The sequence below is a fragment of the Alligator mississippiensis genome, chromosome 2 (assembly GCF_030867095.1).
Source record: "Alligator mississippiensis isolate rAllMis1 chromosome 2, rAllMis1, whole genome shotgun sequence".
Classification (NCBI taxonomy): Eukaryota; Metazoa; Chordata; order Crocodylia; family Alligatoridae; genus Alligator; species Alligator mississippiensis.
This window is the reverse complement of record NC_081825.1, coordinates 100039389-100053423: the sequence shown is the minus strand read 5'-3', so window position 1 is coordinate 100053423 and position 14035 is coordinate 100039389. Positions and strand designations below refer to the sequence as shown.

General features: G+C 38.7%; 1 protein-coding gene across 5 annotated transcripts in view; it reads right to left on the bottom strand.

The window, feature by feature from the left end:
• Window positions 1–14035, bottom strand: part of TTC29 (tetratricopeptide repeat domain 29) — a 364566-nt gene that overhangs the window by 266824 nt on the left and 83707 nt on the right. For 2 of the 5 annotated variants that reach the window (XM_059722000.1, XM_059722001.1), the window contains 2 exons: window positions 4948–5022; window positions 468–554 (listed from right to left, as the gene is read on the bottom strand). The exons of the other annotated variants lie outside the window; for them this stretch is intronic. The gene's annotated coding sequence lies outside the window, so the exon portion shown is untranslated. The remainder of the gene's footprint in view (window positions 1–467; window positions 555–4947; window positions 5023–14035) is intronic. 5 annotated transcript variants of the gene reach the window in all.

Sequence of the window (14035 nt, the reverse complement as noted above, 5' to 3'; positions counted from 1 at the left end):
GTGGACTGGAAGTACTTCTGGTCCACTTCCAGGTTCACCACTAAGCACATGGGGGGCCCCCCGCACTCCTGCGGGATGCTCCATCTACCCCAGCATTGCAGTATTCATGAGCCACTCCTGGTACCTTGAGGTATATAGAAAAAACATTTAAAGCTGTGTCTATGGCCGAATCAGCATCAAATCTTCAGATTCAGATCTGGCTGAATTGAATTGGGGACAGTGATCTGAATCAACGAATTGAATCACCATTGCTGATTCAGGGCCGAATCCAAATCCAAATTGAATATGGCTCATTTTGCACACCCCTACTCTGCATCCATGCACATGTGCCACAGCACAGCTTTACAGCACTGTCAGAGGCTAAACATGTGACAAACATAACTTCTGTCTGCACCCCTAGTGGCTTATCAGCTTCCCTATGCATATCCTTCTGACACAGACAACTATAAAAACAAGTGAGGCTGTACCTTGCATTTGTTTTCAGTTCCAGGTGCAGCAAGATTGTGTGGTCTCATATATTTGGTGACCCTCTTCTGTTTCAGGGTGCTCTCCTCCTTCATTTTCAAAATTTGGAGAAAGAGTCATTATGCAGAGAAAGGGCATACATGTCAATAATCATGCCCAGCTGCAACAAATCACTAGACATGCCCTCCTAAAAAACAGCTAAGCCCATGAAAGGGGGAAATTATCTTTCTTCCAGAAGCTCATGAAGGGCAGGGATCACTTAATTTTTCTTCAGGTCCTACCTAATGGAAGTGAGATATAAATTCCTAGTCTTTTCCCTTTCTGGTCAGCATAAGCAAAGAAAATTCATTTTAACAGAAGAATCAAGGAAAGAAAAACATTTCCACCTTAGGCAAGTGCTTTAAGCTTTGCTGTTTACTTGTGAAGCTTCTCTTTGTAATGATCCTTGTATTCCTTGTACTTTTATCTCTTGCTTAGTAAACCTGTCTGAATCAAACAACATCCAAACTAACAGCAAGTTTTAATCATGATACTAATTTTGCAGCCAGCCCTTTCCACAATGAGGCACTACACCAAAACCTCAGATCTGAAAGCTGTTCAATTCTGGATCCAACACCAAAGTCTGTTGCTTAGCTCCATCATCTCTGTTTCAATGTTATTTTCTCTCTTCTCCAACTGGAGAAACTAAACAGGACATGGGATTGCAGAAGAAAGTTATATTCAGAAATAGCAACAGGAAAAAAATAAATATTGAATACTTTCATTTTAAAGTGCTCTACCATTTAGTATTAAGCTCAAAAAGTTATTTAGAATATGCATATGGTATATCAGATAAATCTCTTTTATTCCGTATTTTATTCTGGAATTGGATCTTTCCAAATCTTTTACCATATAGGACTGTTAAAGCAGCAGTGCTGCACATTCATACACTATGAGTGTCTAAGTGTTCTAACTAAGATAGGCTGCCTGTGTAGTTTTTAGATTGGCCATTCTGTTCAGCATGCATACTTAGCACTGAAAATGTAACAGCTGCTGACTTCAATGGGGCCTTTAATCCTATGCATGATCATATCCTTTTCTGCTTTAAATTCCCAAAATTTATTTAATCAGATCTGAGACATGTGAATCATGAGACATGAATGGAATAATTTTAGAGAAGGAACTGGAAAAGGAATTGGAACATTCATTGTAATTTTAATAAATGAAACCCTTGTGTATGTATTTTATAGCCAATACTTCAATTTTCTGGCATTATTAGTGTTCATGACAGAGCATACCTTGTCCTGTAGGGAACAATCTTGTCCAGGCAAGGTGAACCAATGATTGTTTTACAGTATAAAAGTTCTATGCTTTTAAACGTTGGTCATGTTTTGTTTGGATGTGCAAAACACTACATATACAATGGTTAGTTCTTAGCCCATTTAAATCAACAGACTTCTTGCCTAGAATTGGCTGAAATAAGTTACAAATCCATTATCCAAAAACTAGCTGTTTGCAAACTGACCCTCATTTCTACAGAGGTACATTTATTTCCAAGTAGTTCCAAACAGCTCTAGGACAAATTTAAGATTATGTTGGTATAATATAGTATTTGTGGGGAAGGGGTGAACAATAAGAACCTGTATGTTTCTTTACGTTAAATGCCTCCTAAAATATTAGGCTCAGTTAATTAGGCTTTGGTTTTTAATTTCTTACCTACCTTTGCTGTAGGTAGGTAAGAAATATATATACAAATATATATACAATATATATATATATTACAAAAATATATATTTTTGTGTTTATGTATATATAAACACAAAAAGAGTTAATTTTAAATGTGTAAAGAGAACCTGAATTACTATATTCCTTCTTTGAGACAGCAACATGGCCAAGATGCTGGAGCAATGATCTGGGACTAGGTTTTTTGTACAAGTCCTTGATTCTGTCACCATTTATACATTTTACATTAGACAAAGAAAGGCTGATGGCATCAGGGACTAAAGACTAGATTCTCCTGCCACCCCCAAGTTAATGCCTTAACTACTGAACTATATGGTCAGGTTTTATTTATCTTTTTAGCCACATGAATCCTGAATTCCTTTGTACACAGTTGCACAACTTCAGCAAAAGGGGTGGAAATTTGGGGCTCTTTCCTGAGATGTGGGAGATCTGGGTCTGAATACCTTCAGGTAAGGAGGGCCCAGTTCTCTCATTTTCTGGAGAAGTGCTTTAACCTCTGTAATATTATATGAAGAGTGGGAGGCAGCAACGCCAACACCTTTGCCTCGAATTTAAAGTAAAGATACCAGGTAAGCCCTTAAAAAAGGTAGATGCCTGTTCTTAAGAGAGGCCTTTAGACTCTGGGTCCCAAGCAGGTGGAGGCACCTATGCTCCAGGGATGAAGAGTTTACACGTACGTCTGTAGTTTCCATTTCCATTGGCTAGTTCTAGGCTGGTTACTATTCATTGTATGTACAGATTTTCTTTGGCTGACCTTTCTGAGGTGCTTAATTCTCCCTATTCACCACAAAGAAAGCCTACTTCATTCTGGGGCTTAGATAGCACTCTGTGGAGCAAGTATAAAAAATTAGGTGTTGCAACACTTGTAGACACACAAATTCTTCATTACATCTAGCCTAAATTCATAATGAAGCCAATAAGACTATGGTTAGCATTGTATATATAATAAGGATCTTGTGAATCAGGGCCCATGTTGGGCTACTGGACTATCTGGACCAGCTAGGTGATGATGTGAGTCCACCTGGACAGTGATTTGCACAATTTCATTACTTCCATATTCTCCCTTATTTTTTCTTTCCCAGAAATGCCTATTCCAAAATTTTATGTCTAAATGCAGTTTTTTTTCCCAGGCGTGGGGATATAAGACAGGAGACTTTTCCCTCTGTTTGGCAAATAAGTACCATTATGACTTGTATACAACTGTTTAAGCATTCTGCAAATGTAAGCTGCAAAAACTCCACTCCTACTTCCTTACTCCCCCTCTTTTTCTGTCATTTTTGTTGTTGTTTCTGGATGAGTTAATCTTTATTTCTTCAGTCTTCATAATCTATATGCCAATAATCTGTCAGTTTTACTTCCCTTTTCATATAATATCTGCTTATAGACAAATAGATTCCTTTTCCAGTTTTACCAGTGAAAACAATTTTAATTGCCTTCCCTTTTAAATATCTCCATTAGATATTTTTGTATGTCATTTTTACTGAATTGCCAGTTCTTTCAACAGTCTGCTAAGTTCTCCCTCTTTTCATTCATTCATTGCTAATAAAGCAGCCCCAAGAGCCACTTTAGCTGTGTCCCAAATTATATCTTTAGTTACATCAAGAGTATTATTTAGATCAAAGTAGTGCTTAATTACTTGTGCAATTTTATTTTTATCTACAATTAAATGATTCCTAAAAAGGCACTAGTTAAGTCTCTACAACTTTCTTCTTGTGATAGATTGAGTTACTATTATCTGATATTATCTATGTCTGAATGTAGGAGGTAATTTTTTTCTCACTATCTTATAAGAGTAAGTTAATTCTAGTAAATGAGTTATGAAGGAGCATGCATCAAGTAATGTTTTTCTACTGCATGCTACCACTATTATACATCAATGAGATTAGTACAATCTAACAGTGCTTTGGGTTGTTTGCCCATTGATTGTGCTTCTCTTGTGGGTTTAATTGCAACACCCTGTCTTATTGTATCAATAGTACTGTAATTTAAACATTCTCCCATTACATTACCCCTTCTGAAATAAATTATATTAAAGTAAAACTTTAAAAATAGTGTTTGGATGACATAAAAGAGCAGAGATCAATCCCAGGAAAGCAGATTACCCCAAGTAACTTTTTGAAGATGTTAAAATTATTTGTTAATGTTAATTGTTTATAGGTTTTTCTTTGGATTGTGAGCAGGTTCCTTTCAATTTGTTGGTCAACTCAGGTCCCTACTTCAGAAAATTCAAATGTAGTCCCTTATCTGGTGGTTCAGTTGGGTTTTTTTAAACAAACAAACAACAAAACCAAAACTTAGAAGAAGAGTAAGAAAGTTCAGCTGCAAACTTCTTCTCAAGTTTGGGCATTTCTTCTGTTAAGACTACTCGACACCTACTGACCATGCCTCTTTCAATTATCCAGATGGTGATCATCAACAGTTTGTTGTAGGATAGGCCTATTCAAGCAAACACTGCTAGGTAGTTATAGGAGCACATCTGTTGCTGAATAACTTCTATAAGCAATCTCTCTGTGAAGTCAAGAATTAATATTTCCATTTAGCAACACCAAAAACTGGAGCACTTGACCAACATTACACAGCAAGATTGAAATGGAACCAAAACACAATCTAAATTGCCTGAGAAATGGTAAAACAACTGTGACCAAAAACGACCCAAGTATTTTAACAGAAAACATGTTGAGTTGGCATTTAAAATCAATCCCTCTTTTTATACCATTTCTTGAAGTGAAGAGAATGTTGGATTAGTCACTTATCACTTACCACTCTAAATGTTTTCCAAGGTTAAGCACAGATATTTTGGACTTGTGTGAGGTTTCTTGTTGGTATGAATTTTTTCTATAAGGATAGAAGAGAAGTGATTGAATATTAAGAGGGTTTGTAGAAATAGGTTTACACTTAATTAGAAGTTGATGGGCACTATCCTCCACTATAAAGACAGTCTGACCACTGCAGTCACTGGAAGTCTTCATTTACATCACAAACATAGAGTAGGAGGAAATGTCTTTGAAAGCTGTTAAGTTTTTCTGCTGGACTCTGCATGGGTGGGAAGAAGCTTCACCCTAAATCCTGCTGCTAGATTTTCCAATTGGATTCTTAGGAAGGTGTCTAATCAAAGTAAAATAATAAACGGAATGAACTTTTTTTTCAAAATAAGTTGTACCATAAGAAATAAAACATATTATGACAATGAAGTCATTTTTGGGAGTCATGGGTTCACCTAATATTTGTATGGGATGCAGCAGTATTTCCATGTCTGTAAATTTCTGTTATTATCTCACATGCATGTTTGCCCTCAGAGGCAAATTTTCAAACTGCTTAAATATCACCTGTATGTCTAGGTCTTGCTATACACAGTAGATCTGATAATGCCCAAGCGTGACTACTAAACCACTGATGACAACCCTTGTCTCTAATGAATGGCAACAGCGGTGTCAGAAAATGGAGACCAGTGTGCTGAATATATGAACTTGACAGGTACATGGAATAGTGTCATTGCATATTAGAAGGGAGTGAGACATACAAGTCAGCATTTCCTCAAGGCCGCTGGCCAGTTCCCATTGTATCGCCATTGGTGAAGTATTGAACCCCTAAATTCATCTTCTGCTACAAAGGTTTTTATGAGTTGTCATATATCTATATACATGCATATGTATATGTACATATACACACATACACAAATATATGCATATGTATATATACACACATACACATGTATATACACACACATATAAATGTTCACAAAATAATATATATAGTATTTTGTGAACTTGTTTTTATTAATAGACAGAAGTGATCTTGGACTAATCTTCCCCTCTTGATGGCTAGAAAATGATATTTAGAGGTTTTCTTTTATGAATTGGCTGATAGGTAGAGTAGAGCTGCATTAGAACAATGGTCCAGGGCAATGGCAAGGGTTAATTGGTTTCTAAAAGCCTGTTTGTGACAAAGTTTGCTTCAAGACCCACTGTGTCTGAAGCTAGCAGGCACACAGGCTGGGAAACTGAAGACATGTACCACACTGTTCCATAACAGGAGATAAGGTGGCATCAGGTCATAGTGCCTGCATGACTGCAGAGCCCTTGGGATTTCTGGTTTTTGGTGGACAGACCAAATTAGGAGGACTGGTAAATAACCAAATTAAGATGTGTGCATGTGATGAGTTTGTGAAACAAAGGAATATGCTGACCGGATAGAATGTGGACAGTACGATGACCACAGGGAAACCAATCAATGATGCCTGGGAATGAAGAGTCATCAGCAGGGATCCTGGTTTTCCCTGATTTAAAAAAATCCCCAATTTTCAGTTTAAAGCATGTAACCCAAAATCTACATTTTTCCATGATTAAAATGAAATGCACTATATTAGTGGTGTTTCATTTTAACCATGGAAAAATGTGGACCATTCAATAAGTGTCATGACATCTGCCATTTCTTGAATGTCAGATGTCAGCAGCCTGGACATTGAGGGCCGAGGCCCATCCCTGCCAGTGGGGTAGGTGAGATGAATTGGTGGTGTGTCCTCTGTCCATGGTGGCTCAGGTTCCCCTCTCAGGGACCCTTTGCTGCTCTGAAATCCATCCTTTTGTATTCTTTTCCCCCTCTGATGACCAGGGATCCTGGTTTTCTCCCATTAAAAAAAATCCCCAATTTTCAGTTTAAAAAAAAGTAACCCAAAATCCACATTTTTCTATGATTTAAACAAAACACCACTAATTAAGTATGTTTCTTTTTAATCATGGAAAAATGTGGATTTTGGATTAGTTTTTTAAACCAAAACTTGGGGATTTTTTTAAATCAGGGAAAACCAGGATCCCTGGTCATCAGAGGGGAGAAAGAATATAAAAGGATGGATTTCAGAGCAGCAAAAGGGCCCTGAGAGTGGAACCCAGGGCCACCATGGACAGAGGGCACACCACCAATTCATCTCACCCACCCCACTGGTGGAGGTGGCCCTCAACCTCCAGGCTGCTGACATCTGACATTCAAGAAAAAGCCACAGGGTGAAGCTCATGCTCTGGCCAGATGTACCTCCCCTCTGTGACCATCCTAGGACTGGTAGATATAGAATTGTTTACATTATTCTTATCCGCTATCAGTGGACGCTACATCAGTATAAGACACTACATCATTGTAGCAACATGTTATGGCAACGTAGCGTCAGCAGGCAAAAACCATAATGCCACAGCTACGTTACCATAGCAATGCACTCTCTTGGTATAGCACATTGCTACAGTGAGGTAGCAGCTAAAAATAATCATGCATTGCATGGACAGCACAGTAATGATGGTGCCATAGGGGCACATGTAGACACGCCAATTGTGTATCAGTAAAGTTCACCTACTATCGAATGGAGAAGTCATGGTCAGTCTAAGGGTTTGGGTCCACCTGGAACAAGGTATTTGGGTCATAAATCCAGTGCCAACACTATGATTATTAGAAAGATGCAGAAGGCCCCTCCATCATTTAAAATATTTTGTAGATTGCTTTTCCTGTTTTGTGCTGCTCTGAGGTACTTGCAGTAGTTAACTGGGGTCTATCTGGCTTACCCCAACTGGATACTTAGCTGTTGAAATGCGTGTGAAGTTACTTGCAGTAAACAAGGCCAGGAAGAGAGAGAGTGAATTTGTTCAGACAAAAAGATATACTTTCACTTTCTGCCTCATGTCCCCTTCTTCTTTGCTACTTTATTTTTAGGTAGCCAAGATACCATAGATAGCTAAGCATTAGTATAATTTTGCCTTCAGAGTACTTGATAAGATCATGTCTTAACCCCATCTCCCCAGCAGTGGAAACTGCAAATAAGGGACTTAGCAGAGGGACTTAGCGAGGCAGAAGCTGCGTTTTCCATCTTTGATATTGTTTTCACTCCCCTTTTGTTTATATTTGTCTTTCGTCTTTTAGGGAGACTTTAACAGCTGCAGCAACATCAGCCTCAGCCAACTGAAACCTCTTTCCCATACAAAAAGGACATTTATTAATATCTTTAGCACCAGCTAAAAGACTGTCAAACAGTTTGGTTTCCTACCATTGCAGGAAAAGGGAATAAGGGATATGATAGCCTCTCTCAATATTTACATTTACAATGCTATAAAATGTTTCTTTATCCGGATCTTTCATGCAAAGGTTAAACATCTTCAATGGAAGTTGCTGCCATGGGACTAAATTAGCTGAGATTTCTATACTCAGAATCCTGAGCCACATTAGCTCAGTGTTGCAGTGATAGAGTTGTGTTAACACCTTTGATTCCCTAAGTCCATTTATTTATCAAAACTAACACAATATAGTATACACATTCATGTGTCCTACTCAGTTTTCTGGGGCATATTGTTGATTTTTATACACTTAAGTAAAGTGAGCTACTCTATGAATTAAATTAGTAGTCAACCTAACTGTTCAGTCAAGACAAGCCCAAATGGGTTTGGGCAGTGTTTTCTGAATATTCCCTGATTCAAGCTGTTTGGTGCTCCAACAGAAACTTTTATATGATTGATCCTTAGAGAGAGGAAGCAGCACAATGCTCTTGAAGAAATATAAACATAGGACAAAGGAAGCAATGCGGGTCCCCCCGACACTCAGCATACTGATTGGTGAAACTCTCAGATCTAGAGTCACAAGAGTCAATACAAGCACAAATTAATTTTCACTGGTTCAAATTCACCCCTGAAATCATTCTACTACAGTTGGTGAGGGGATATGAAGGATGAATTTGGCTTCCAACCTTTACTGCAATTAACTTTTTTTCAGTTGTATGAATAAATTTAATAGATTTTTTAAAATGTTACTAGGTTTTTTAAAATGAGGTTACCAGGCATTTCCTTTTCATTTAATGCCTAATTGTAGTATGCTCTACATTTTTATTTTTTTAATACTGTTAATATATGATTTAATAACTAATTCTCTTTGACTTCATCCTATAATATAGCATATCTTTGGATTTACCAAATAGGCTTATCAGACTGCAAGAGCACATACAACATTAAGCTAAACAAATTGAGGTACTGTCAATTAAAAGACTCCTTCAGAACCCAATTTAACACTCAGTAAAAGTTGCTAAAAATAGATTAACCCTGGAACTATTAGGACAACTAACTAGGGCTTTTCCAGTGTAGCTGGAGAACACAATTTCAGGCTTGAGACCTTTTCAACAAATATGCTCAGCCATCAATCCACAGAGGTTTGAATAAGTGGGCTTTTAATTCAAGCACTCCCTCTGATCTCAAGTGTCAAGCTAGAGCATGACAGGAGAAGCAATCCCTAACTGACAGAACTGTGTGAAGCTTCAGTCCCTGATTCGATTCGGTGGAGATTTGGCCTTGTTCGGTGGCCGAATCTCCAAATCCGAATTGAATCAGGAGACGCTTTAATCTCTCTGAATCAAATCAGAACCCTCTGAATCGATTTGGAGAGATTCAGAAATATTCAGCCATTTGGATATAGACACAAATTTAAATGTTTTTTTCTACATACATCAAGATACCAGACGACACATGAATACTGAGATGCTGGGGTGGATGTAGCATCCCACAGAAGCATGGGGGGTGCCCAGCACGCTCGGCAGCAGAGCCGGAAGTGGACTAGGAACACTTCCGGTCCACTTCCAGGTCCACTGGGGAGCACACCGGGGGGGCCCTTGCTCCCTCCCAGCTCAGCGACTGGTCTGGGTCTGGGGAGGCACTCAGTGTCCCCCGTGGATGATCACTGAGCCAGGAAGGGCATGGGGGGCGGGGGGGACCTGCATGCTCAGTGACGGACCTAGAAGTGGCCCAGAAGTACTTCCAGTCCACTTCTGAGTTTGCTACTGGGCATGGGACACTTCTGTGGGACACTCCATCTGCCCCAGCGTCACAGCATTCATGAGCCACACCTGGTACCTCGAGGTATGTAGAAAAAACATTTAAAGCTTTGTCTATGGCCAAATCATTGATTCTCTGAATCAGCATCGAATCTTCAGATTTGGATTCAGCTGAATTGAATCAGGGACAGTGATCTGAATCAATTGATTGAATCACTGTCCCCAATTTGGGCTGAATCCAAATCGAATACAGCCTGTTTCGCACTCCCCTACTAACTGGGAACCCAAACAATACAATCCTTGGACTGTATTTGAAAACAATTTGGAAGGTAATGCAATCTTGAAGGCAGGCTTTCTTCAGTGGCAGTCATTATCCAGCAATCCCAAAAAATGAGCAAGCAGGCATATTCTGTGTTTTCTGCACTTTCCAACTAGGCATCTGGTCTATGTCCAAATAAAGTGCACTACAGGATTTAAGAGGACAACTTACAGCCTACCTTGCCAAATATATATGAAAGACATACTCTCAGTGTTTGGCAATGCTATTTGTACATCTAACAGCAGCCAATGGCTGCTATAATGGCACATCTCATTAAAAGAAGTATGACCAGCTTTTTTTTTCTAGGTAGTATATAGTTCCTGTTTCTGCATAAAAAAGACCTCTAGCTACTTGGGAGTATCTTTATTACCTCTGTACATATTATGCTTAACAGTATTGACTTCAACATAAACATTTGTTAGTTTGCCTTTTTTATAAAAAACATATTGATTGGAGTATTTCCTGTTTCTCAAAAGTAAAACTTATTGGGATAACTGTCATCTATATTTTCTGATTTTGCCTAAACTCTCCATGACACTCTTTACCAACATGGTTTTCAAAATATTTCTTGTACTAAAAAGATTTTCAATAAAACTTTTCTAAAAATGCAAATTTTAATTTAAAAAGTACAGAAAAACACAGAAGAGTGGAAAAAGTATGCAGAACTAGGACAACTTCAAAATTCTAGTGGAACCTTCTTCTTCATTTTTCAGCTAGTTATACTTCAAACATAATACATATGGAATAATTTGGGATATTTTTAGAATGATGCATCTGTTCCAAACCAAAAAGAGCAGATAAAAGTAGAGAGGTAAAGGCAGTACGCAGTAGTTCTAGTAAATGAAAACAAAAGATAGAACAAGCATAGAAGGACTTGCAACCTATTAAGAGGAGTTAATCATTGCAGTATTGTACAACTGGCAGTGAAGGGATTTTTTTTTAAGCTTCACTGTTTTACTAGAATATATATTTTTGGTGGAATGAATTCCTCCTATTTCTAGCTTTGTTTAGGCTTCTGAGCAATTAAATTTAATCACAAAAATCATACGGTAAGGTACTTCGTATTGCTGGATCCTCTCGTAAGTGAGCCTCGTCCATTAAATGAGCACATCTGGGGCAGACCAGAAGGTAAGACAGAACTAGGCTAGAAACAGACATCACCAAATGAAGGTCAACTATGCCAGGATGTGTCCTGGCACAGATGATCCACTTCATTAGGCAAAACACATCACCTGTTGTCTCATCCATTACAGGTGCAGGACAACAGGTCACTTGCTCTTGCAGGGCTTGAAGGATTTGGTGCTTGAGAATTCCTGTGTAGGATCAGGTCCCTCAAGTCCTGGCACTTTAGACCCTTCTCTTGGTAGTGACTGAAGTGTGAAATAGAAGAAAATAAGGGTAAATGCCAATGTATAGGATTTTAAAAGGTGCAGCCAAGTCACAGGTGTACAATGACATCTGATTAATGAAAGAACATTTGCAAGGAGAGATTGATGTGAATGGAGTCAGCATATCCTCACAGAGAAGAACCCAATTTTCCCCTCTTACAGAGATGCACCCCTGGGAATCTCTGGGGACACGTCTCTGTAGGAGGGGAAACTTTGGTTTTCCCAACAAACGGAGATATATCCTGGACATCCTTGTGTCTCTATAAGCTGGGAAACCCTGACTTGCCCCTCATATGGAGATGTGCCCCAAGACTCTCCCGGGGCACATCTTTATAAGCTGGAAAAGTTGGACAGGTGTTCCTGGGGCTTGAGGGGCCTGATTTTGCATGGGAACTCCTGGGGTGTGCAGGGTTGGGCCCCTAAAGCCCCCAGATAACCTTCCTAGGACAGCTGGAGAGTGTGGTCGCCTCCAGGCTACTCACACTCTCCTGCCACAAAGCAAATAGATGTCTACCTAAATAGCAGCACAAATTAATACCATTTTTGTTTCAATTTTGAGCATTTATGGCACAACAAGGGGTATGGACATCTGTTTGCTAGGCCTTCATGTTATAGAATTTTTATGGTGGCGCAAAGGCAACAAAAGACAATGTCTGTTTCCATCTCTAGAGCTCAAATTGGTTGCAGCACCCAGAGTTTGGTGGGAGAGAGTAAAAGTGGAGGACTGAGGAATAGTTCTCTTCTTCTCTGTGAGGATATGCTGACTCCATTCACATCAATCTCTCCTTGCAAATGATGCTGTTTCATTAATCAGCAGATGTCATTGTACACCTGCGACTTGGCTGCACCTTTTAAAATCCTACACATAGGCATTTACCCTTATTTTCATCTATTTCACACTTCAATTGCTACCAAGAGAAGGGCCTAAAGCTAATCTGTAAGATATTAGGAAGCATCTTGTAAGGGCCTAGAGCATCACAAAGTAGGGGTAACTTCACTTATGTCACTAGTATTAAAAACGGACCTAAGAAATGCAGGATTAGGTTGACAGGGCTAAATTATCTACAGGTTTGCACCTAGGATGGCTATTCACCACTCATCAAAATTAGTGTGCAGTACAGGGGTGTAGGTTGTAGCCATGTTGGCCTAAGGACATAGGCAGACAAGGTTCTTTGGGTAAATCTGATATCTTTTATTAGACCAATGCAAAGGATGTGTGCAGTATAGTACACAGTGCAGTACTGTTTTAGACTTTCCTAGAAGGGAGATCTCTACTTTTGCACAGATTCCAGACACAGGTGAGAGAGAGGTGAATGGAAAGGTGAATTCAATACATCCCAAAGGCATTAGAAGAGCAGTTTCACTGAATCACTGTAACATGCACAAACATTTCCACTTATCCATTTCTGAAGAGGTATTACCTTCCCCAAAGTATGTCTTAAAGATACTTAAAGATATCTCTGTAAAATTCAGATGTACCCCAAGAACCTTGTCTGTCTTAAAGATGTAGACATTTTATTCAAACATGGAAAGTCTGTTATCCATATACAGTGCTGCTGTTCCCATAGTGCAGCTGAACTAGCAATTCTGTCTACAGGAGCTATGTACCAGAAATCATTAGACACATATTGTCCTCCACAGCCAGAATCACAAAATGCACAAAAAGAACACATATAGTCTGGGTCCTGATGCAAGACAAAGCAGTTTAAACATTAATGCCTGTTGAAAAATGGAATGTGTGTCACATGGAAAATTCTGACATTTCAAAATTTGCATTCATTCTAAATCTGAACAAAAATTCAACATTTCAAGACTGATCAAAGAATGAAAATTCTGTAAAGCACCAAAAGGAAGATATTAAATAGAATATAGCATGTTTACATGTATATCACACAGACTTCTTCCCAAATAGCATCCCCCCCCCCCAATTGGTGTGCACATCTTAAGTGGGGAAGCTGATTTTCTTCACCAGAATAAATGACTACCAGTTTCTCTCTCCCCGTCAGCAAGCAGGAGGGCAACTGTCCAATACTGACCCTTTCACAGCTGCTCTAAATTTGGCCATGTCTCTGGATAAATCTTTTTTCCTACCTTCTCCCTTCCGAAAAGAAGTGTCCTGTCTTATTTAGGAATGTTTAGTATGTGAGAAGAGATGGTATTTCATAAAGCATAAAATACAACATATAACAAATTAAAATAAATAGTGTGATACACAAGTCAAAGTGAAATTAAATTAAATAAGGCCCAACCAAAATTAAATGGGAGAGCTGAAATGATTTGTTCTAATATTTTCACTAAAACAGTCACCATAATAGCTATCATCCTATGAAACATACCCATTTTTTTACC